The sequence below is a fragment of the Nyctereutes procyonoides genome, unplaced genomic scaffold (genome assembly GCF_905146905.1).
Source record: "Nyctereutes procyonoides isolate TBG_1078 unplaced genomic scaffold, NYPRO_anot_genome, whole genome shotgun sequence".
Classification (NCBI taxonomy): domain Eukaryota; kingdom Metazoa; phylum Chordata; class Mammalia; order Carnivora; family Canidae; genus Nyctereutes; species Nyctereutes procyonoides.
Window position 1 is genome coordinate 30032107 of NW_026575131.1, and position 24493 is coordinate 30056599.

At 38.0% G+C, this 24493-nt stretch overlaps 1 protein-coding gene across 4 annotated transcripts in view; it reads left to right on the forward strand.

The window, feature by feature from the left end:
- Positions 1–24493, forward strand: part of FHIT (fragile histidine triad diadenosine triphosphatase) — a 1388110-nt gene that overhangs the window by 242761 nt on the left and 1120856 nt on the right. For all 4 annotated transcript variants that reach the window (XM_055344936.1, XM_055344935.1, XM_055344937.1 and 1 more), the window contains exon 3: positions 11099–11171. The gene's annotated coding sequence lies outside the window, so the exon portion shown is untranslated. The remainder of the gene's footprint in view (positions 1–11098; positions 11172–24493) is intronic.

A 24493-nucleotide genomic window follows, 5' to 3' on the forward strand; every position in this document is an offset into this window, starting at 1 on the left:
AATTTGATTTAAAATGTTACTGTGAAGGGTGCTTGGCTAGCTTGATGGGTGGAGCAAGCAACTCATGATCTCAGGGTTGTGAATTCAAACCCCAGGTTGGGCATGGAGCCTACTTAAAAATTTTTTTTTTTTAAATGTCAATGTGAGTTTAATATGTTGAGTTCTTTTTTGTATAGATGGGTTTCAAATACAACTGACTCCTATTTCAATGTCCATGGTTAGCATGTAGATGTATACCATAGGCCAGTCAGATCATGGGCCTAGAAAAATAATTGTACATAATGAAAGTCTACTGTAATGCATTTAGTTTTTATGATAAATGTTGTCCTGGCATTACCAGTGACGTTATTTTGTTGAACTTGTTTTTCATATCTGCCCTTTTTTCTTCTATTTTTGTTACCAAAACATTCCTGCTTCTAAAATTCAAACAGTGCCTAAGCATTATAAAGGGATAGATGAAGTCCCCTATCCTTGCAACCCAAACCCATTCCTCAGAATTAACCACTGTAAGTATTGCAGCCCATATTTTTCATTTATGTGTTTACATATACTTTGCTGTACTATTTTTAAAGAGTTACCAACTTGCTACCTAAGTCCTTCAAAATTAAAGGATATGCATTGAGACCATGTGTATCCTTTCTCTCAAATTTGATGAGTGATCAATATGCTAATCTCTTACATATGTATAATGCTTATTTTCTTTTACCATGTTCTGTTTGTTTGTTTGTTCATTTGTATAAGAGATTAAGAGCACTTTGGGCAGCCCAGGTGGCTCAGCATTGTAGTGCCGCCTTCAGCCCAGGGTGTGATCCTGGTGTGATCTCTGGAGACCCAGGATGGAGTCCCATGTCAGGCACCCTGGGTGGAGCCTGCTTCTCCCTCTGCCTGTGTCTCTACCTCTCTCTCTCTCTCTCTCTCTCTATCTCTCATGAATAAATAAATAAAATCTTTAAAAAAAAAAAAGAAGGAATGGTAGCAACTAATACAGTGTAACAGTACTGTTCATTTTGTTCTCGGAGGAACATTCATACATATTCCTACAAATAAATTTGTTCTCTTGAGTCACTCTTGAGGAACAAGAAGTGCACATACCAGTACTGATGGAAGGAAAATGGGTGAAGGAGGAGTAAGCAACACAATTTGCAACCAGTTAGGCTAAGAGTAACAATAATGTAGTTTTCCAAAAAGATACTACACATCTAAAGCCTAAACGTATTTAAAACTGTTTCTTTGGTAAACGATATAAAGTTGTTGCTGATAGCTAAATTCAGAGAGGATTAAATTTGCCTTTTATCGAAGACTGGGCTGGGGGACTCTAGCAATCCCAAATCACGTTCTTGTATCCACTCTTGTCCCCATGCAATCCACTTTCTGAATGTAGCTTGAGGGAGATTTTCAAAATGCTCGTTTGATCATGCCACTGCACTAGTGGAAACCATTTCAACTATTCAAAACACTAACATGCCCCCTGTCTTCCTCTCCTGATTTTTTTCACATCATGCCTTCTTAGTTCTCTGAATTCCAACTACCACTGCCATTTCTCTTCTTCAAAATCACTGTCGTCCTTCCTGCCACAGGGCCTTTGCACATCTTGCTCCCTTGGCCTGTTGGATTTTGTTTCCTTCATTTCCATTGAGTTAGTTCCCTGTTCTCAGATTTCATCATCAATGTTTTCCCTTCCACAGACTATTTTAGGCCTCTTGTTATTAACTGTAAATATTTTAGGCCTCTTGTTATAGTCTTTTTGGCACCTGCTACTAACCTGTGTTGCTCTGTTTAATCACTGTCTCCCCAACGACGCCATCAGTTCTGTGATTTCAGAAACCATCTTTGTTTATGTCCAGTTACCAGCTCAGCCTGGCATGTGCTAAATGCTTAACAACTGTTTGTTGAATGCATAGAAGAACATGTGTAAGTTTGTAAATTGAATAGGAGATGAATTATTGCAGCTGAAGATGTTATTATCTGTTACTAATTATGGGAAATAACTTCAAAGGGAAGTCAAAGGCAAAACTTGACTTTAATTTCTCAAATGAGGGACTGATACTCAGAGGGGTAAGAAACTTGCACATGGGGATGCAGGTACTAAGTGACAGAGCTAGAATTTCAATGGAGATTTGTCCAATAGCACTGCTGTTCCCAAGAGTGGTTACGTGTATAAAGCTCTTACGTAGACAGTAAGGACGGCAAATATTCTATACTCCATCGCCCTTCTGAAAATCCATGAGGACCACTATGAATATTAAAGACTGATGATTCCTGGAGTAAGGAGATATGTTTAATTTAATATAACCCAATATCTCTTTCATTTGGCAATACCCCTAAATGGAAGTTTCCTTGGCAAATGCTGCTGTTCATTTCTTCATACATCCATTTGTCCTTCAGTTTGCTTTATCTACCCTTATGACACTGATTATAATTCCATTGCTAAATAATTCTTTTCAAAGAAGACATTTGCCAAATATTTCCATCTAGTTAGGACAAGAAGATAAGACATCCCCCTATTCAAGATAAAACGTTAAGCCTTTTAAAGTTAATTGTCCAAACTTAGGGTCAAGTGTCTAGGGACATGGACCTCATTTAACATTCTTTCTGCCATAGATACACTTATAGCTTTGAAATAATGCTCTATTTCCCCCACATTATTTAGGTTACCAAATTGCACATAATGAAGCATCACCAAAGCTAAGATAGCAGTAAAAATTGGAACATTGCATCTATTTTTCATGAGAAAAAGAAGACATTTGGTCAAATTCAGTCCAGTTACCAATGATAAAACATATCAATGTCACCTTCAATAATTACTGAAGAGTAAGACTTAACTGTAAATAATACCGTATCTATTTCGATTTAAGGCTATTTCATTTAAATATGAATTCCTGCTAAATGGTTCTCAGTACTATGGAAATTTGCCAAGACTCATTTCTTCAGAATGGAACAGAAGTCTTGCAGGACATGCATATACTGTACTTCTCCAAATTTCTCATAAGTTTAAATATATATATATTTTATGTTCTTAGGTAGAAAGTTTTACCATGCCCTATTCCTCTATACCAAGTATATTTACATCCATAATAATATAGATATATTGGGAAAAGTCTATGTATATCTCCATGCTGACAGAAGGTGCCTTTAAGGATTGGTAGCCTAAATATGACTACATATTCCCTAAAGTCCTTTAAGTGTGTGATTTTGAGTTTGTAATAATTTAGCATGATATATGCATTTCTTCTTTGAGTAAAAGGCTTATAGTATTTTTAGTTAAAATTTTTAGGTTCATACAAAAGAATAGGGAAGAATTCAGTCTAAATTCAATATTTTTTTCTGAATTAATTGTTAAAAAATAGAAATGAAATTTTCAATGCATCTTATTACATGTATTTATTCAACAAAGAGGCACTGGGGGCATAAAGGGAGACTAGATATTATCCCTGCTTTCAAAGGGTCACTTCCATGTCAGAGACAAATAGTTATCTATGCACATCCAGTTCCCATAGGGAGGGGGTGGTGAGCAGGGTGCTGTGGGAGCACTTGTCTCATCCAAGAGCAGGGAGTCAGACCACACTTCCCAGAGAAAGTGATGTCTAAGCTAAGGAGTTGAATTTAGATTTGATTCTGTGCCTAGCCATTCTGGAATGCTGAAGAAATTGAGACAGGAGCCCCCGTGTCACCCTTAGTTAATTGAAAAAAGAATCTGTAATTGCTTGGTAGTGAGTAGTTTTTTTATGGAAGCATTTTTGGCTCTGGATAGAAAAGAAGATGCTGCTATCTTTTTCTCGCTCTCATTTGCTTTGTCTGATTTCCTTGTACTTTACTGCCTTTTTTTCTGTGAACCACCTGAGCCATACAGAGCCACCTGAGAATTATCTCCACCCAGTTTAGTACCTGATCTTGAACAAGATATTTTTAGAAGTTTAGTTGAAGGGTGTTTTGTGTGTGAGAAGGTGTATGTGGGCATAGTGTCATCTGAGCTTTCTTGGGTGAATGCCTGACCTGTAACCCTTTATGCGAGAACTGTCCTTCCACCCAAGGGGCTGGCATCTACAGCCGTGATTGCCCAGTGTGATCCTCTGAACCTGAAATAGCCACGATTCATTTTTTGTAGGACACTGACAGCAGAGGCCAGTGGCCTAATCTGGCCTATGGATATGTTTTTAAAATTAGGAAATTTCAGTAAGAATCTGGCTTTCTGTCATTACAGAGCTAGACACCAGAAGCAGCATGATCTCTGTTTGTGGTAGGACCTTTCCTTTCAGGTTCTTGGTTCAAACCTGGTCAGTTTCACACCTTTAATTACCTGTTTGACCCCCATAGTTGTTTGAATTGGTAACTCCTGATGTATAGTTGTGGCTGATTAGACCAGCTGTGGACTGATCTTAACCTTGGCTGGGCTAAGCAGATTTTTTTCTCTGGTCACTTTGAAATGGTGCTCAGGTCACTTCTTGGTTTCCATGTAAGCTGCAAAGAGATACAGATATTGAGTCATGTCAATGTCAAAACAGAGAAAGCACATCTAAAAAGAAGAGACAGTAGGGCAGATATTCCAGAAAGAAGTAGAGACACCAGCCCTGTAGCCCAGAGCATGAGTGTAGTGATTGATACTGGATCTGAATGACGTCTTACTTCTTGGCTCTGGTTCCTCTGAGGCCTGGCGATGCTTCTTGTCCTGTGTGCTATGGGATCCTCGAATTCCTCATCCAGAATCCCATTTTACTCGAGCTCCTCAAATGGATCTTTGTATTTTTGTAACTAAATCTTAATTCAGAAGCAACATTTTTTTATGATATTTTGTTTGAATGGGAAAATGGTAATGTTTCCAGTAATTTGTCATGAATACTCCAGTTGGCTTAGAACACAGTCTTGTAATCATCAAGTAGGGTATTCTAATTGATTATTAGAAACCTGTGGACTGTGTTGAAATAGCAGAACAAAATCTTGTCATCATCAGTAGCATTTTGACCTTTAGGAACCTTGGGTTCAAGCTTTCCTTAAGAAGTTGTATCTATTCTTTAGTTGACATATTGAGATTCTACTGTGAACTTCTGAATAAGCTAGAAAGTTGCCTGGCATCTTAATTGTGATTTTAAAAAATATTATATAATATTTTATATTTATAAAACAATATATTTGAACCACAATAAACTCAACACCCATAAACCCACCATCCAATTTAAGAACTGTAACATTACCATTTACTTATGTGTTCCTTCCCTATCTCCTCCCCTGCCTTTCCATTTCAACAGTAACCATTGTACTGTGGGAATGAATGTACTGCATAAATTTTCCTCATATACTTCCTTTCTTTTCTCATAAAAAATAATTTTGTCACATTTGTATGTATCTCCAAACAAGATATATTTTAGTTTCTGAGCCTTATAAAAATGGCTTTATACCATATGTCTCTGCTTCTCAGCTTCTTCACATCATAGCATAGATTGAAATTGAAAATATTATATACTGCCTTGGAATAAATGCTATCTATGTCTCACCACAAGATTCCAGCTACTATTAATCCCCAGAACAGAGGGAGTCAGAATGTTAGGACCCCTATAACTTAGTCACTAAGGAATACCAGTTGGAAAACACTGCTGCATGTAGTATTCTTTCCACTTGATTTTTTGTTTCTTAGATTTATCTTAGATTTTTTGTTTCTCTAGATTTATGCACAGTGCTTTTCGCTGCTGCATAATAATCCTGTGTCAACATACAAGAATTTCCATCTTACTCTGTTTAGATCTCCTTTTAACTTTTCGCTTATACTACCAATAGCACTAGCATACCGTGACTTATGGAAAACTGCTGAATTTGGTTTCATGTTTTTTAGGATTCAGAGAGGTACTTTTAAATTTTGGTTTTAAAAATCTGTTTTTTTTTGGATTGGATCTTAGAGTATAAGGCAGCAAGAGATAGAATTAATTGGATCATTATAGAAGATACAACCTTTTCTATTTAATCACATTATTAGGACAAAAGAGCAATATGTACCAGTGAATCCACCTTTGGATAAATGGAAATTCACTTTAAGCAAGCAAACTAGGGAGTATTGAATTATGAAGATTTCATAATGACATTAATGTGGTTTTTAAAAGATTTTATTTATTTATTAGAGAGAAAGAGAGCACAAGCAGGGAGGAAAGGAGAAGCAGACTTCTCACTGAGCAAGGAGCTTGATGTGGGGCTTGATCCCAGGACCCTGAGATCATGACCTGAGCCAAAGGCAGACACTTAATCAACTGACCCACCTAGGCATCCCAGCATTAATGCTTTTAAATTATTGATAGATATTTGGATCTCAAATAAACTCTGATTATTTAGTTCAGCAATGGCAAATATATTTCACTTCATGTTCTAAGTCCATTTAGTTGGTAGTGTTCACCTGGAGTACTATTGGAAAAGTGTTTTTAATCCATATCAGGTTCTTTGGCTAAGAATTCAGTGATCAATTATTAATGTCTGCCCTGGGTTTGCATAATGGAAGTAAGGACATATGTGCTAGATATTTGCGTTCTCTAATGTTCCCATTTGCCTCCCCTATGATTATCTTGAGCCCATCTTGATCATGTGAATATGATTTAGTTTGTAGCTTACCCGTTTTGGAAAACCAAAGTCATAATTAAATTAAAAAGTCAAAAAGAATCAGATAGTTGTGCCCTTTTCCCTGGTCATTTATTATGGTTTCTAATTAGCTACATGATAGGATACTTTACTCATAAGTATCCAAGATATTCCACTCCTTTGAAGCATATTCAGCCCCAAGCTGAATAGAGAGATAAAATGCCCTTTAGTATCCTTAGTTTCAGAGTTTTGGATGTAGTTTTACATAGATAGATCTTGTCCACTGTAATTTAAAACAATGAGAGCAAAGGAGCTTCTTTAGAGTTTCCAGATCCTGTTAAATGTTATTTTTAAGATAACATATTTTCTTGTCCTTCATTTATGAATGTTTGGTCAGGAAATGGTCATAAAAAGCTTCAAATCCCAATTGAATAATGCGTTCTCAAAAGTAGCTGCCAAGTGTAAATACCACTGATATACATTCATGCATATGATAGTATATAAATAACCAGGAAAGCATAGCAAAGGTCAATCAATTATGTATAGGTCAGAATGCTTTCCATCTGGATTGAGTCATTTTAGTAAATGACATCATGTGTCCTTTGGAGTCTATTGTGAAATGTGGCTTGAGTCATTACAGATTGGCTTTTTCTCTGGGTTACCAGGATGGCAGTGGTAAGGCTCAATAAATAAATGTATTGGACTCTGCAGGAGCAGATTTGCATAATTGGGGGTGTAGTGATGAAGGCTTCTTAATCTAGACAAAAACCTTTGGGCCCTATCCACCCCACCAATTTCTACTTTTTTATCTGTCTTTTTTTTTTTTTTTTTTTTTAAGAACTTGAAGACAAAAGAGTTGGAAATGAGCCAGATGCTCTTTATATAACTGCAGTGGATATCTTTCGATGAAATTGCCAGCAGGGAATCAATAGTAATAAATCTGGTACCCTTCTAATCTCTTTAAACTTCACCATTGCTCTTCTGAAATGGGGTTACTTGGACCCTGTAAATTTGTTTTATAATTTCTACTTGATCTGATGGAGAGTGGTCTCACCAGATTGCCACACTCTAGAGTGACTGGCAATAGGGGATGTTGTATGAGATGGGAAGGGATGTTGGCATTTTCCAGTTGGCATAACAGGAGCTGAATTTAGCTTATAGACCAAGTGGTAAAAGTAGCTGCCAAGTCCAGTCATTTCTGATTAGTCAGGGCCTAAGGAGGTAAATGTTACTTGACAGAATTTAATGTGTGATTTTTCCCTCCCTTGAGGATATTTTGAAAATGTTAAAAAGTTGTTTTTTAAAAATAAGATGACTTATAATAAGAAGGACTTAGAGTCAAAATTGATGTCATGTTCTATAGGCATATATAGTTGGAATCTAAGTTTGGTTCTGAGCTCTTAGAAAGAACAAGGTTTGGGCATCTTTATGAATGAAAGGAAATGGTCCATGCCTCTAGGGAGCTTATAGTCTAGTGGGAAGACTGACATGCAAACACATTACCACAGTATAAGATAATAGCTGCTCTAATAAGATATAGGTGTTAATCCAGGCAGGACTGATATTTCTGTCACTTACTTATATTATCCTTTACATACTTATTTGGGCTCTAAACAGCTGAGAAACATGCCTATATTTATTATCAAGGTGTTTTGAGAGTGAACTTTCAGTTTTCAAGATGGCTACTCTGTGTTTTGGTGATTCAGAGGCAATGTGGCTTCCTTCTCTTGGAATGGTACTTATTGTTCTGTACACAACACAAAGCCTTAACTTTATTTTAGTAAAACCTCACAGATTCCGAGGGACTATTCTTTGATCACATCTACCTGAACCAAAACCAATTGGGAAAAGGTGAATATAGAGGTCAATTTGCAGTTGTTTCTTATGGTAACTAACAGCTGATTTGCAAGGTTTTATCTTCTTCCCCCACTATTGTCTTTGATTATAATCTGTGGTCATGGATCCATCAGCTGATTCAGTGTGGCACAAAAAGGGACGTATTTGATCACCTCAGAGACTTCTGCTTATATCTCATTTTATGAACCACTCCTGCTGTAGGGGGTCCTAGAGAGAGAGGGTAGTTAACAGAGACTGGATTGACCAATCAACAATCACAAAATTTCTTATTATCCAAAAAGAACCATTGTCAATACTACACCTACTGTTTTTTTGCAGTGTGTTTTTCCTCTTAATAATACCATGAATCTTTTTTTTCATGTCATTAAGTATTCTAGCATGTAATTTTTAATGTCTGCATAATATTCCTCTTTTGAATAATCTTTTGTTTGAAATTCAGGATTTCTAGTTTTTAATATTATAAATAGTACAGTACAGTGGTAAACATCCTTGTAGCTATATCTTTTTCAGCACTCTTTTGACCTTTTATCTTTCATTTTGAGTCTTCCTTTAAAAAACAAATCAGCACATAACAATGATATAAGTAAATATTTAATTACTCTCTTTGAACAGAGTCTGGAGAGAGGATTTTTTTTTTTTAAAGCACAAAAGTGTGCACATGCAAGTAAGCAGTAGAGGCAGAAGAGTGGGAAAGGGAGAGGAGAAGCAGAGAGAGAATCCCAAGGAAGCTCCTTGCCCACTACAGAGCCTGATCTCCTGACCCTGAGATCATGACCTGAGCCGGGAACCAGGAGTGGGATGGTCACAGGACTGAGCCATCCAGGCACCCTGAGGAATTCTTTAATAGCTCAGATAACTTAGATTGTTCTATAGGATGCAAATTATGTTACTGATTTGGCAAAATCAAAGAAGCATTTGGTAAATACAGGGATGAGAGAGGGAGGAGGGAAGTGGCCAATTTTCTGATGGAATCAACTGAGTTGGTTCAGTTAAAATGGCTTTAATGAATTTTACAGGTCTGATGAAGGGCATCTGGCAACATGTTAATTTTTCAGAATCCCTTCTGCCTAAAACTATATTTTCATCTGACATTGTGTTTCTTGTTGTACAAAGGTTGTCAAATGAGAGTGTGAAGGTAGTTCATCTCACAACTCACCTGCCAGAATGTATCCTAGGCATGTTGAGGTTGAAAGCCTGGCATCCACACCAGCTAAAAGCAGACACTGTAGAGAAGTTTGGCTTCCAGAAGAGTAAAAGGGGAAGTGCTGACACTGTCTACCACCTCCCCCTGACACTGCTGTGGTCTTTGGGAAGGGATTAATGGTGCCTTTCCTTGTTTGAGAACTAAAAAGGGATCAGCAAAACCCGAGCATGGGGCAGAGGGTTCTGGTACTTGCTGAGTACATTATTTCTTTGAATGGAGTTTTAAATGTCAAGGCTTTTTCTAATGTATATGAGAAATCCTAATTGAGAAGCTGGCCCATATGCTTAGACTATATCCAACTCAGTTTCTTTTTTTAATGCTGCAAAATAAGGTTAATTTTTATGGTGAATATTTTATGGCCCGCTTTCTGTTATGTGGCAGACAAATTGAAGGCAATGCAAACTGATGGGTGGTGAAGATAAAAGAGCAGTGTTGACCTTTTGGTAAATCATTCATCAGACTGCTTCATCTGTAAGTGGCTTTCCAGTTGCAGCTCATATTTGCTAATCACTACATTTGACTCTCAATTCTACAGGGGCTGATTGTCTTGTTGTGGATTGCCTTTTCTTCCCCCGCCCCCATTTTTTTTTTTTTTTTAACTTTGGTTATTGGTATTATAGCTATTTCATTACCATTAGTTCCTCCACCAGAGGGGGCTTGTGGGCAGAGAAACACTGGGAATTAATAATTCGTCTCTTTTTGCGTCTCTTCACTGTGACTTTTAAGGTTTCTCCTCAGTAGCAGAGACATACTTTAAGCATTCCATTCACTTACTCTCCTTTGAGTCTTCTTGTTCCCAATGAAACTAAATTACAAAACGACTGTCTTTGGCAGTGACCACAGAATAGGATAGTAAGCTGGGGTTAATTGTTTAGCACCAGGATAATTTTCGGCTTCCATGTTGATCAAAGTCCCATTCGGGGAAACCAAAAGTGAGAGCAAGAATAGGCTCTTTGTTTAACCCTGGGTCAAATACTAGAAACTATGAAATTTACTATGGTGGAAGCATAAATCTTTATCTTGCCCCTAAAGTGGATCCAAGGCTGGGCATCTGATAGAATCAACTTCACCAATGCCGTAGGGCCTCTATGGTTCTTCATTTCTCCCTCAAGTTCAGAAGTGTGGTTAATACGAAGACCCTTTAAGTCTGAATTAGCCTACAAGATATGGAGGACAACATGGACATGCTTGGCATCTGATCTAGGCAAGAACACTTAGGGAAAAGATTCTGCCTTAGGCCCAAAAGAAATTGACCTTTGTCCACTAGGGAATCCAACCATTCATAGAGCTGCGCCGATTAACCACACAGAAGTTGTTTCTTAATTATGTATTTTAGGGTTTATTAAACAGGGATTGTGTCCCCTCTCTGGAGAGTGAGAATATTTTGATGTTTTGATTGCAATTAAATGGAAATTGGAAATACTAAGAGACAGAAACTAATCAGAAATATTTCATTGTTCCTTTATTCCCAATCAAATGCAGTGTTGAGAAATATCCAGATATTATTACCGACACTCTGCCTGTCTCCTGCTTGAACCTGAGATTCTTCCATTGGGTGAGTGGTCCTGGGCTCAGATTGGCATTGCCCATTTGGTTGATGAGGGCAGTTTGACAATTTTTGCTGGTATGTTTGCTGCTGAATCTCTAAGGGCATGACCATAATGCCATCCTGGAAGTCTGTGCATGTGGTGGGGTAGATGTGGGAGTGCATGACCTTTTTTAAAAAAATTATTTTGTTAAAACACTAATTATAGTTTTATGGCTGCAGCCAATCATAATACTTTTACCTTTCTTTGGATAACAAAGGACTTATTTCTTTATATTCTTTTGTAAAAACACCAAAAAAGCAAGAAATATGATTTCCAAAAAGCAGCATCTTTTAACAGGGAATTTTCAGAACTTACATTTTTTTTTCTCCCTTTGTTAGAGAACTCTTTCTCCCTTTGTCTTCAGTACTCAAGATAGTCTTTGGGGAAAGAACACTTAGGTCCCAGTTAAACACACAATAGTGATAGTCTGTTAATACCAGATCATTCTTATGAGAGGGAATCATTTTTACATGGTGGTGACAGTTTAGGCTTTATTTTTTATTTATTTTATTTTTTTAAGCTTTTATTTATTTATTCACGAGAGACACACAGAGAGAGAGGCAGAGACACAGACAGAGAGGAGCAGGCTCCCTGTGAGGAGCCTGATACAGGACTCGATCTGGGCATCCCGGGATCACACCCTGAGCTGAAGCAGATAGACCCTCAACTGCTGAACCACCCAGGTGTCCCCACTTTATGCTTTAAAAGGAGATTTTCTCTTGTGTTTTCCATGACAGTAAGGTCCAGAAATTAGTCTGGGAGGGGGCAGAAATGAATTAAAATGAATTTTTTGAATCTTGCTTATTGAAAATGTCGATGCTGTCAAGCATGACTTATCTCACCTTCCTGTTCCAGACCCACAAACTTAACGACAAACTTGCCCCTTTTCTTCAAGGCTCAGAGACTCAGAATTTCCTGCATCTTTAAACATTCATCTATGAATGTCCCCTTCACCTTTTATTCTTCTCCACCATCCAATATGGTAATCACCAACCACGTGTGGCTATTTGCATTCAAATTAACTTAAACAAAGTAAATAATTTATTTCCTTAATCCCACTAGCCTCTTTTCAAGGGCTTGAAAGGCACCTGTGGCTACTGGGTATCTCACTGAACAGTATGGATATAGAACATTTCCATCATCACAGAAAGTTCTGTTGGACAGCCCTGCTCTGTCTGATACTCTTGGATATCCCCCTAAGGATATTGCTTCCTCTCACCCTCTCAGGTGGTCGCTGTTTTTTCTCAGTGTGTGGAATAGAGTTGGTTTCATTATTCAGCCCCACCATCTCTTCTAGATGGCTTATTTTCTCTCATGCACAGAAACACTTTGAAAGCAGGTGCTGTCAAACTATATCCCATTGCCTACTCTTCTGAATGCATTCAAAATTGTACCCCCTAGTTCACCGTTTTTATGCCCATCACCCTCCTGCCATCATTGTTGGTAAAAATATCCACATGGAAGACTCATCTCTGGTCTCTCAGTTCCTTGAGTTTCCTACTGGCAAATGTCTCCTTCTCTGCCTATTGGTCATATTTCAGACTGATGGCTCTCAATTTAGGAAGGTCCCCTCTCCTAAAGGGTATTTGCAAATGTAAGGAGTACTACAGGCCTTTAGAGGGCAGGAATAAAGAATGCTCATTCAGTACTCAAGACAGTTCTATGCAATGAAGAATTGTCGCATCCCAAATGTCATAGAGCCCTTGTTAGGAAACATTGTGCTGACCTTCAAAATGCATTTCAAAGCATCTCTCTGACCACCACCTCCTGTCTTTCCAAGGATGTCATCTCATGTGACACCAACATTCCTACACCAATAAGAGCTCTTTGACTCATTAGGACCTCCAGTCTACTAACTGGAGTCTACTAACTCCAGTCCTCTCGTCCCCTCACTTCCCTCTTCATCTAGCTTAGGTGCTGTCATCTCTGTCCTCATCTGGCATAACTCTTGACTTTCTGTTTGCTTTGGGCCTGAGTGGAGATGGATGGAGAGCAACATTAAATTTTATGGACTTACCTTAAATTTATGTCCATTAATTTCAAGTAGCTCCTCTGCTCCACTTGGCAATCCTACCTTATTTATTTAGTACTCCTTTTCTCTGAGACAACAATTTTATACCTTCACCTGTACCTGAAACCTCCAACTCCCATTCCCAATTCTCCCATTCAGCTGATGCCTTCACTTCATATTTCACTGGGAAAATAGAAACAGAGCAAACCACTTCAGCTCCTCCAGCAAATTTGCATTCCTACCTGTTTCCAAATACCAGGAAAGGTTCTTTTCATTTGCATGCCTTTACTACTCTGAACCATATGATGATTCAACTCTCTCACTACTTTTCTCTATTTGAAAGATTGGGAGACCTTCTTTTGTACAGTGTCCCATAATATCATGGGGCTTTCATTTGATATAAACACATCATTTACATATTAATTCTGCCTTTGTTCTTTTCTCATTAGTCCATAACAATTAAAATAGACCATTAGTCTGCCACACTATGAGTTTTTATGATGTCATATCAAAGTCTCCATTAATTAAATAACTTCATAAATTGAAGCTTATTTGATGACAATATCTTTCAGTTGCAAATCATCTCTACTAAAGAGCACAATGGCAGACTTGGGACAATTTTAGCATTAGGACATACTAACCTAACAGCCAGATGTGCTTACTGACACATTGAAAGTTAAAAGCTGTCACTTTAGGTGATCATTTGGTGCCAATGACACCAAGAGCAGAAGAGAGTCTATGAGGGGAAGAAAGGACACACTCAGGCACTGCTATTGGAAAGCACAGCTCAATTATCAGGTTGTCATTTCAATTCTATAGAATGTTCATTAGATTGAACCACAAATTAAAATAAAAATTCTCCCAGGATATTTGGAGCTATGAGACTATGTCATTGGATTTCAGTTTGAGAGACACTGCCCTGCAGGGTAAAGATCAAATTTCTTACCTGAAAATACAAGGCCCTCATTTAACTGGAGGTTGAATTTGAATGGAAGGGAGTAAGATGAAGGCAGTGAGAGAGAAGTTATTAACGAGGTTATAGGGATAAGAGATGAAGAGAGCTGGAGTAGAGTGGGGAAAGGGAGAGACAGAATAAGAGCTGCATCAGACAGAGATGAAAAAAAATAGTGGGGGAGGGGGAAGAAGGGCAGCATCAGAGGTAGATGACAGATAGATTCTTTTATATTCATGTTATACAATCCACACTAGTGGATTGGACATATTAATATGGGATTTTATGCATAGGTTTTATTTTATAAGGATTTATTACCTTCCTGCTTTAAGAGAATATAGTTTGCTGATCTGTCTAAATGACTTACCAAGAATAGCTAAATTATGAGCATAAGCTAAATATGGCAGGGCTTGTTCTGGTGTGCTGTCCTTGATACATTTAGATAATCCCTAATCCTGGGGAAATTGTAGACCAATTTAATGGTTGAAATAAGGCCAAACATATCAGGAATCATAATATGAAAATGATTAGTTTTAGCTGTCAGTAAACAAAGGTTTTTAAGTTAGTTGGGGAAAGGAAAACAGGTATGTAGTCTTTATAAACTATTAAAAGGGACACCCCTATTAGAGATAGAAAAATTGAGAGAAAATAGAGGAACTTGATACAATATTCCATACAAATACCTTTCAAAAGAAAGCAGATGGATGCTATATTAATATCAGACAAAATGTGCTTTAAAGCATAAAGCATTATTATGATTAGAGAGAGTTCTTATCTAATGATAAAAGAACAGTTCACCAGGAAGATATATTAATCTTGAATCTATAGTACTGAGCAGCATCATTTCAAAAATATGTAAAATAAAAATTGGTAGAAGCATTACAAGATACTGAGAGTATAGGTAATCATATTCGGGGAGTTCTAAACATATTCTCTCAGGCACTGATAATATAACTTTAAAAATTAGGACAAAGGAGATTTACTTTTTATTTATTTATTTATTTATTTATTTATTTATTTATTTATTTATTTATGATAGTCACACACACAGAGAGAGAGAGAGGCAGAGACACAGGCAGAGGGAGAAGCAGGCTCCATGAACCAGGAGCCTGATGTGGGATTCGATCCCGGGTCTCCAGGATTGGGCCCTGGGCCAAAGGCAGGCGCCAAAACGCTGCGCCACCCAGGGATCCCAGGACAAAGGAAATTTAAATAATATAATTGATGAGCTTGATCAGATGGACATATATAGGACTTAGAACTCCATTAACAGAGAATATTTACATGTTCAAAGTCTGAACACTGATGAATACAATTGTATTGACTACATTTTCTATCCCAGAGAAGAAAAAATTCAGAGGTAAAAAACCAATAGACATCAAATATTTCATACATTTGGAAACTCAAGATCATACTTCCAAATGATTTTTGAGTGAAAGAAAATGATGAGATAAATTAGTAGATGCTTTATTTTAAATCTTGTACAGTATAGTTAAAGGGGTACACAGAGGGACATTTACAGATTCACAAATTCATGTATTAGAAATAAAGGAATGCTGGTTATTAGTGAGTTAAGCATTCAACCAAAAAGGCATAAATAGCAGAGTAAACCCAGGTAACAGAAGGGATAATAGAACATATTACAAAAACAAATGATATAGAATACAAAAGGAATAGTAGAAAGGATCAACAAAACAAAAGATGATTCTTTGAAAGATGATCCAAACACATACACGTCTGGCAAACGTGATCAATTGCAGAAACAAAGAGGGAGGGAAAGAACACAAATAATATTAGAAATGAAAAGGGAATCCTAAGTAGAGACACACTAGACAATACAAGGTCAAAAGAAGATACTGTGAATAACTGGATGGTACTATATTTGAAAACATACATTCTAATAAATAAGGGTGCCCAGTACACAGATGATAATATACATTCTAAGCTTATGTCCTAAAGAGACATGAGAAGCATGATGTCTATCTTGAGTCTGGCTCCTTAGACCACTCAGCTGTCCTGACACACCTACGTGGTGTCTAGCTGAGTTGGATTTGGATGTGGCTTCCTGGAATAAAAAATCATTCATTCAGGCAACAAATATTTACGAACACTTACTGTCTACTTGGCATTGTGCTGCTGCTAGCTTATATTTTCATGAGGGAGGCAGACATTAAATCAATACTAAAATAGATATTTACAATAGTGATAAGTGCAATAGGAAAGGTAAGAACATTGAACTGGGGAACCTAATCTTATTAGGGTAAAGGGCAGATTAGCAAAAGTTTCCTGAAAAAGTGACATTGAAGTTGTGACCTAAATTATGAGCAGGAATTATCCAGGCAAGGAAATGATACAGAGTCCGAAGACATAGATCATAGAGTGGGAGGATAGAAAGGTGTGAGATTCCATTTTGGCAATTGGAATATGTAAGTGTTTGTATGAGCCAAATGCATTAAATTCACACATCTCTGTAAAACACAAACACATTTTCACATGTTAATAGATTTATGTAAATGCTTAAGAATATAATCTGTAGAGGAAGTATAAAAACAAGGATGAGAAGGAAATAAACTTCATTCAGAATAGTAATTGTTCTGGAGAAGGGAGAGCAGAGGGGCTTCTTCTACATCCATCCTTTGTTATTGGCAATCACCTTCCTTAAAGGGAGTATGAAGTTAGCTACAGTCATGGGTTTGCTAATTTCTTTATTAAAGTGTTGGCTTTATCTAGAATGGAGCCCTTAATTATAAAAATTCAGGCGAAAGTGAAACTTAGAGATGCCATTCTGAAGGGAGCAGTGGTTTAGATACTACTGCTCAAAATGGGAAGAGGGAGGTGGCAAAATTGAGAGTAAGGGTTTCGAACTGTGCCGTCCAGCCAGTAGCCACTAACCTCGTGTGCCTATCGGGTACTTAAAATGTGGCCAGGGCAGCCCAGGTGGCTCAGCGGTTTAGCGCCGCCTTCAGTAGAGGGCCTGATCCTGTAGACCCAGGATCGAATCCCACGTCGGGCTCCTCTCTCTCTCTCTCTCTCTCTCTCTCTCTCTCTCTCTCTCATGAATAAATAAAAAAAAAAAATCTAAAAAAAAAAAATGTGGCCAAGGTAAACTTAAACGTGCCGAAAGTGTAAAATATACACCAGATTACAAAGGCAATATAAAAAAAGGCAAAATATCTCAATAGTATTTTCATAATATTAATATATTAATAATAGAATAATAATATAATATGCTGAAATGATAAGATTATAGATTTGTTAAATTTAATCTCACCTGTTTCTTTTTACATTTTTTTATTTTTTTAATTTATTTTTTATTTATTTATTTTTTTCTTTTTACATTTTTTTAAAAAATTTTTATTTATTTATGATAGTCACAGAGAGAGAGGCAGAGACACAGGCAGAGGGAGAAGCAGGCTCCATGCACCGGAAGCCCGACGTGGGATTCGATCCCGGGTCTCCAGGATCGCGCCCTGGACCAAGGGCAGGCGCCAAACCGCTGCGCCACCCAGGGATCCCTCTTTTTACATTTTTTAATGTGGCTCCTGAAAAGTTTAAAATTACGTAAGTGACCAGCATCATAAACCCATTGAACTGTGCTTGTTTGGAAAAAAAAAATTAAAGATTTTATTTATTCATGAGAGATTACGGAGAGAGAGGCAGAGAGATAGACAGAGGGAGAAGTAGGCTCCATGCAGGGAGCTTGATGCTGGACTCGATACCAGGACCCCAGGAATTATACTCTGAGCGGAAGGCTCTCAACCACTGAGCCACCCAGGCGTCCTGGTTTAGAAATTTCTGTAGCAGTTTGGCTTTGCCACAGTATCCAAGTGCATCTTTTAGTTGTGTTTTACAAATGTATCATTAGCCCACAGCATATTGGAAATGAAAGATACAGTCCACTAGCATTACATCACAGATAGTTTGCAAAGCTCTGCTTTAAACCATTCCTATATTCCAGAGTACTTTAGCACTGTGGTTGCTGTAGGAAAATGCATTTATTGTCAGTTTCCTAAAGCTCTGTGAAATAGTCTTAGGAAGTGACTGTTAAATTGATTTGGCCCCCTGAGTGTGAAAGAAGTGATTGATAATGATGTTCTCAAATAACCCTCAGATTTGCTTGTAGTTATTTTCAGTTATGTAACTTGTATATTGGAATTAGAAAGAATATAACAAAACTATTGTAGTGAATACACCTTTTAAAAGTCAAATTGAAGGATCTGTTTGGCATCAACCAGGGGTTATTTTAAGAACTGAAAAACAGAGGGTGGGAAAGCTCATATCTCAAATTAGTTACTTTGCAGCATTGATAATATACTTAAGTAATTGTCTTCCTTAGGTTTTGTTCTATAAAATTGACTTATTTTCATCGGAATGGACTAGTTAACATTGGACTTCGAGTTTGGCACATGTGAGCATGTGATTTACAGGGCAATTTTTCTCATCAAAACCTGGGCAGAACCATTTATTTTAAAACCAATATTTATTTTACAATGGGAAGATGGAGCAGATTAAAGGAGCATAAAACCATGATAAATCACCCAATCTTTATCCCATAGAAAATCTTTTAAATGGCTCTTAAAGTAATGGCAGTAAAACCATCTCAGGGAGTTTGTATTTGGATGGTTTTCTAGCATATGGTATAGTTATGTAGATTAAAATCTAATTAACGAGAAATTTATAAATTTTAGACGTCTGTGTGATTCTTTTTCAATAAAAAGTTGTGTGTTCTTTTCTTTAGCCAAGTTTCTGAGTCTTGCTCATGAGTAAAGAGAATCTAGTCTGAAATTTTTCAGCTGTTGCAAATCAAAGGCTGAAGAAATGAAATTTCTTTTAGTTTTTAATTTAATAACCAATTTTTATAGCAAGGTTTAAGGACATGTATATTTATGTTTATTATACATTATTATGCAAGAAAGGGATTTTTATAACTTATCTCATTTTGTTTGATTTAGTTCCCATTTATAGCTTAGGTTATAATAATTTCTGTAGTTAAAAATAATGGAGCTACATTTCTCTGATAGTATTCTTTAGTACTGTTGTAATGATAAGTGAAGTTATATCCCATAGAATCTTCAGACTGGTTAAAGAATGATAAAGGGTAGAAAATAATTGAAATGCAAGAGATCTGCTTATAGTCATGGTGTGGTGGGTCTGTGTCCTATTGTAGACGGTGTCCTATTGTAAATGCCTGTCTCTATCTAATTGTAGACTTTTGTTCAGTGGTTGGTGAACTTTTTCTGAAAAGGACCAGACTAAATAGTGTAGTGTTCCAGCCATTCAACTCTGCTATTACTGGGTGAAACCAGCCTTAGGCAATATATAAATGAATGGGCGTGTGCCTACCCTTTGACCCAACAATTCTATATCTGGGAATGTTCCCTGGGAAATAATCAGAGGTTTTGGCAAAGAAGTGTGTACAAGAATATCTATCATGATACTACTCCATGGCATCGAAAGCTATTTATGAGCCCTGGTTAACTAAAAGAAAAGCAGCAAGAGAGAACTTAAGGTGTGCCCCTGCTTTGATGTCACATAGGCATGTATGTTGGGTTGGACCATGGACATGCAGAAGAAGGAGTGCATATGTAGTCCTCTTTGGAGGAGATGGATTTCCTATGAGGAACTTGGAACATTGTTGTTCTCTTGGCAAGGCTGTTTCTGTTATGGCAATGGATCCAGAGAGCCACAGCCAGCACATGTTGTGTTTTCTCCCATCGGTGACTCCATCCTCCCTGATGCAGTTTAACATTCAATTCATCAAATGAACTCCTCTTGTTGAGATTCCTTACCCATCAGATTGCTGTCTGATTAGGATTTGGCATGGCACAGAGGACATCTTCAGGAAGGAAATGTACTGGTCATTCTGACATATGTGCGGTGGATATACCGCAAATTGTAGACCTCTACTTTGACGTTCTGGTTTTATGCATTGGTCTTGTGAGCTTGTTTAAGGAAGCCGACCTCTGGAGAGATGGACTCTTTACCCTGTGCCAAGAACAGCAAGACTCAGGGTGCTGAAACCCAGTGAAGAACCTTCCTAAGATATGATTTATGACCTTCTGTCCGGCCCTTCTGCAGGCAGTATTCTGTGTTTCCACAGAATAGAATGCTTGAGCCTTTTCCTGTTTGAAATGTTGCCTCTTCTCAATCTTAAGTTCTGCACTTGGTTTTTCTCTCTTCAGCCTTGCTTCCTCAGTTTTCCCTAGTGCTTCTTGTCACCTGACAAAAACACAGTATGGAGAGACCGGTCTCCCACAGAGACTGCTGCTGCTGGTATTTGACTTTCTCCCGGAGTTTCCGTGGGATGACATTGATTTTGAGTGCAAAGAGAGCTCAGCTTTGGAGCAGGCCTATGGAGAAGCAGAATCCCTGAGGCCTGCTGTGAGGCCGGAATCCCCTTGTCCCAGCAACAGGGATTGGCATTTGTGTGACTGCAGGACATGCCCCTAATGCCAGGAGCTTCTGGCAGTGATGGTCAGCATGAGGCAAGGCAGCAGACCGATTCTCCACCTGAGGGAGGCAGACATTTTGTCACTCTTGTGATTTTCTCATTGGACTCTGAAACAGCATTCCACCATATTTTGATACAAATGTTCAAACTACACATTAGGGATAATTCCTACCTCATTTGGAGCACAAGTCAGAATGATCGTATCTCCATTAGAGAAAATGAAGAGGCCTCTGCTTCTGACACTACTTCATTAAAGAGAAAATATTTTCCCAGTAGGCAAAAGCTGCTGGCTAAATACAGCCCCAAATTCAAGATCATTTCTCCCAAGAACTCTTATGTCAGCTTCCTTTCTCATGAATTAACGTGGGCCTGTGGAATTTACATTCCTTACAAAATATTTACCCATTTTCCCTTTTCAGCAGGTGAGAGAAAATCCTAATTCAATACACATTCTTCTGTGACTTTGGAGGCTGATTGGGGATGAGAGTTCTTTGATTTAAAGAAATCTCCAAAGCGATCAGTAAAACTGCTTATAGAATTTAAGGTTATACATCTTGAGGAAGATTTAGGTCTGAAAAGTTAAAGACTAATTCATGAAGTGTTGATTGCATCACCTTGCTTAGCAATACAGTGAAGTCATTGTTTAAAAGTCGACAGACTGCATTTTAGCCTCATCAATGAAATGTATCAAGTACCATCAAGTAGTGAAATGATGTCAAGAAAAATAACATTTCATTTTTTGCTTTGCATTCTTTGTACTGAAAAAAAAGTGAAAATTACCCACTTTCTTTTTGAGTTCATGCTAGAAATGCTTTTAAATTTTACGTTGGATATTTAGATGTTTATGTGAACATAATTAAATATGTAAGTCTGAACACTATCAACACAATAATGAATTTTAGAAAATTGTCAGTCAGCAGACATGCTGGGACTAGAATAAGACGATTCATTTGCTCTGTAAGCAATAATATATGTTATAAAAAATCAAGAGATAGTCACACAGAAAGGGGAAAAAAAAGAATATAGATCAATAATTTAATTTAGCTCTGACCTGGCTAAGTTCTGTAGCATGGTTCATAATTTTTCAGTGACAGACTCTTAACATTTTACGTATAGTCCTTCAGTTTTGTATTGATCTTTCCTAATATGTTTAGAAGGAATAACATATCTCAACTCTTTAACAAAAACACATTTTGTTGGCCTGCAGATGTTAACCAGAATATGTCACCCTATTAACCTTATTTATTCCGTTTGCAGAACTACTTTTTTTTCCTGGCTAAATAATTTTAAAATTTAGGAGAGAAATGGGTGGTAAATGAACAATGACTTAGAGGGCATGTTCATGGAGTTCTCTCTTAGGTAATAGATCCTTAGTCTTTCTGCATTACTTAATTGCATATTAACACTGGAACCCTTGGTGTTCTACATATAATGTTTATTTATTCTGTGGAAAATTATTAATTTTTAATGGAACTAAGTGGCTGCTTGGACAGGAGACCCTGGCTATTAATCATAGGCAAGTGATTGACTTTCATGTTCATTCATTATTCAAGAAAGTCCATTTATGAATTCTGTAACACTAGAAGAAAGTTTTTATAAATGAGTATCTTTGCACTAGTACATTTTAGTACTGTATACATTTGTTCCTTGAACAAATACTTAATATGTGGTATGTGCCATGCGCTGAGGATTCAGTAATGAACAAGTCCGTTGCCTCTGTCCTCATGATGCTTCAGGCAGTGAGTAGAACAGAAATGCATCAAGGCTGTGAAGGGAAGTACTCCTCAGTTTGGGAGACTCTGTTTTTGCTTAACTCCTGTCCATATACAGAAAGTGATTCTTCTCTGAGACAAATTTCCTGAGTCTCCTAGAAATTCTGATTGCCTTCTGAGAAAACATTTTGTTTGGAATGCTGGAGTCCTACTTTGTTTGAGCTAGAAGAGACTTGAGAAGCTATCCCCGGGCTGCACCCTGGCATTCCTCCCCATGCCCCGCCTTCAGCCTGGGCAGGTCCAGTACCCAGGGAGAAGTATGTTCATTCATGGGGCCATTTCTGAACTGTGTGGACTGTTTGAAAGTCCTTCCAAATAATGAAACAAAGCTTATTTCCTTACAAACTCTATTTATTGCTTCCAGTTTTCTTTTTTGGATAAAATCATAACATCTCATTTACCTCTTATTTGGAGCACTTACCAGTTTTTCATGTATTTGTGTGATTTGTTTTCTTGGGACTATGTGGCCCCCGTTAGATGTACGTACCCTGACAACGAGATGGTGTCTGCTGTTGCTCACTGTTATTTCTCTAGCCCTGTCTTGCTGCTAGGGAATGAATATGTCAATCAATGAATGTTTTGTCCCAAAAAGTCTTAGGGAAGAATGCATGGGTTAAAACCTTCCATATCAGTCCATTAACAATTTGGCAATAGCTGTCATGTTTCTTCTCCAGCTTTTCTCATGCTTGAGTCAAGATTCTCATGTCTTTTAACTTTCTGTACACAGGCCATGGTATCTGGTCCTTCTCTCTCAATGCACCCTGCTCTGTTATTATAAGAATTAGGTCTCTCCCCAGGAGCTTTTGGGAAGGCAACCCAGAAGAGGTGCATGAGGATTCTGGACCCCAAAGTGTGTGGAAGTGTTCCCCAGGCGGCGAGGCCAAGAAGGGCACCTTCAGGGATGCACTTGGAGCACCTGCCATCAACTGTTCACTCATCTGGCAGTTTTTTACCATGCCCTTGAACTTCCTAGGTGGATCTTCTTAGGGGAACTGTTGCTCTGTCCATCTTCCTCACGAACTTCACTATTCATCCACCATGATCACTTCCTTGATATTGACCCACCTTCCAGGGCAGCCTGAGATTCAGAGCTGACTTTGGGGGGTTAGTCTGTGTTTAAGTCAGGGTTCCGCCCATGTTTTGCATGGCCTGAGGCAAAGTAGGGTACTTTTTTGAGATTTAGTGGTTTCTTTAAAATGCAGAGCATAATCATACTCAGCTTTTAAAGTCATTATGAGAATTACCAATAAATTGGGGTGAAGCACCTGACCCATACTAAGTTCCTAACACACTGTGACTCTTACTCTTGCCCCTTCCCTTCTGGTGAACTGCTGTAGTTCACTTCCAGGGGTATAGCTACCTGTCCAGAGGCCCCACGGACACCCCATCAATGGTCAGTAGAGGTGGACCTATTTCAGTTCCTTCCACCTACACAGCTGATAGCTTGGTGTCTCCATCTTTGATACTTTCAGTGTCTGGGTTCTTGGGATCCAGAGATTTTTTTTTTTTAATTTTTTGATTGGGCAGTACAGGAATCAGATTTGACACATTCTCTCTTTAACTTCTCTAATTCGGGGTCTCTGTTTCTCTTGGTGTTACAAAGGCCTGGATTTCTTCGATCTTGCTTCTCTGGGTTTCATGTAGGGAACCAGTGTACTCATTTCATTCTGGTCAAGATTTCACTCAATAGGTTTATTGCAGATTGCTGCAGCTGCAATCAATGTTTACAATTTGACGACAAGTTGGAGATTAAGGCTTGTCATCACTATTTGATTAACCTCAAATTAAGCAGTTTCTGGTCCCATTCCGTGCCCTTCCACAAACCAGAGAGCTGCTAACGCAGTGCCCGGGGTCCTAACAGATTCCTGGTGGCACTCCTGGAAAGCAGAGCCCGGCTTCACAGCCTCTCTGAAGAGCAGTGCCATTTGATCCTTACATTGATCCTTAACTTGTGTGCCTGAGGTATGAAGCTAGGCAGCTTTTTAAAGTGTATGTCAAGGGAGGGGAAGAAAGAAGGTGGTCTTGGAGTTCTAGGAAGCATGTAGTCCACGAACTGTAGGGGATGCGCCAAAAAGTATTCCAGAGACAGAAAAAAAACCCTC